Source organism: Aplysia californica, unplaced genomic scaffold (assembly GCF_000002075.1).
Source record: "Aplysia californica isolate F4 #8 unplaced genomic scaffold, AplCal3.0 scaffold00030, whole genome shotgun sequence".
NCBI lineage: Eukaryota > Metazoa > Mollusca > Gastropoda > Aplysiida > Aplysiidae > Aplysia > Aplysia californica.
In genome coordinates, this window is record NW_004797300.1 from 1,357,309 (window position 1) to 1,359,551 (window position 2,243).

Consider the following 2,243-nt stretch of genomic DNA (forward strand, 5'->3'; position numbering starts at 1 on the left):
ACATGGGGATTTTTTTAGGGGGGGGGAGGGGGTTGGTAAGTAAAAGCTTTATGGCATTTGCAACACAATTAGGTCTTAATATAAATGCCGAAGATTACGAATGACAGAAGTGTTACAAGAGAGGTAACATGCAATAGATGTTTAGTAGGAAAGAAGAGCAAATCACTGCAGAGCACTCGCAAAACACCGACACCCATTCGTTTGTTTATCGCCAATGCACCGTCGTATTGTGAGGTCGGGTACATTTTTAAGTGTGTGCACAAAATATAAATTAGTTACATAAAGTAATAAATATTTTCAGAGGCAAAAGAAACGCGAAATGTTTACCGTGGCTAAAGCGCTGGCCAAAGTTTCCATTGGTGGGTACTGTTTACATGTTCCTTTGAAGCATGGTCGGAGCCTGCTAGATTGACCTCATTCGAACAATGCAATGCTATGATTAGTAGTTTGCGTTATGTTCATGAGGTCATGTTGGCCTGGCTTACGGAATTGAAGCCTCGAAATATGGAATTCAGTTGGAAAAGTAAGAAGCATCAAGATGCTGAGACTTTCGTCAGAAAAAAATCATGAGAGGGCTATTGGGCGACTACAGGGTGGCGAGTCTGCTGAACATGTGGCAACTGTTACAGGCTTGCATGTCTGCGCCATCTACAATCTACAGCACTGGTTTCTCGCCATCAATGCGACCAGTGATCTCCCCCGAGCCGGAAGAATAAGGACCACAACTGCTGCTCAGGATCGCCTTATGGTGCACCAATACCAGACCACCAGGAACACCATAAGACGAATGGGACGGACCGTGAGTACCAGAACTATGCGACGAAGATGGCAATGCGCGGGCCTCTGGTGCAGACAGCCATGTCGCAGGCCAGTCCTGACCCCTGAGCACTGCTGTGACCGGCTACTGTGGGCACAAACTCACATAAACTGGAGGAACAGACCATGGAAAAGGGAGCTGTTCACCGACAACAACAGATTCTGCGATGATCCGGTAAGTGGACGCATCTGTGTGTGGCGCACAGTCCTGGCGTACTACACTGATGCCAACATTATGGAGAGAGACCCATGAGGAGAGGCAAGCATCATGAGTTGGGAAGTCATCGCTCTAAACCAAAGAACTGGACCAGTGTTCTTCTAGAAAGTGGGTCATGCACTAGGAAATGGGGTCAACACTCAACGCTACATTGACCAAGATCTTCAGCCTTATGTGCTACCCTTTTTCTAGACGCATCTAAAAAAATTAATTTCAGCAAGACAACGCGTGAGACCTCATACTACCCGTGGAACACCTCATCAACTTAAATCTTTTGCCTCATTCGGCTCGTTGACCTAATTTAAACCCCATTTGAGAACTTTTGGACGCTATCCCGAGGCAGCTCATCAATTGGCTTCAGCCATCAGCCAAGTCTGAGTACAGATACCAGGTCGACAAATAAACACTCTCATAAACTGTATGGGTCGAAGATGCAGAGTGATTATTGCAGCCAACGGAGGTCACACACGGTGCTCACTTTCTGTCCAAGGGTCAAGGTCACAGAAATAACACTGTCAGGCTAAAGTTACACTAAAACAACTACCGTACCTATTAACACTTTCGTGGCTGTGTACATTGCACGAATCGCAATTATTTCTTTTACACATGACAAACACAGTTGAGTACAGTGTGTTTTATTCATGCTTTAGTAATTCGTGTTTCTTTTGCCTCTGAAAATAAATAGATAATAAATAAATAAATAAATAAAAAAAAGATTTAAAATGAATGAATAAATTAATGAATGAATGAATGAACAGATGATTTTTAAAAGTGCATTTCCAAGCTGGTCTCCACGTTGTTGTTGTTGTTGTTGTTTTGGGATCAATTCAGATCTGGACGGTACCTTGTCTAGACAGAGCAATAGAATTAGAAGACTAGACTAAATCATGAGCTTAGACCATAGTCATAAATCTTGACACGTTTTAGTGAAGGAGTCTCATCCCCTGTTTTTGTGACAGCGGGACACCTTTCGTTGTGACATTGTGTCCATTGCTGAATTCTGTTCTCCTCGCCTCAACCCTCTAGGGGAGTTAGTTGTTGTAGTTGTTGCTGTTGTTGTTGTTGCTGTTGTTGTTGTTGCTGTTGTAGTTGTTGTTGTTGTTGTTGTTGTTGTTGTTGTTGTTGTTGTTGTTGTTGCATGTTGTCAGAAACAAAACCACTCTCTTCATCTATGAAAAAAATAGTCAGAAAACAAAACAAAATCTCTATC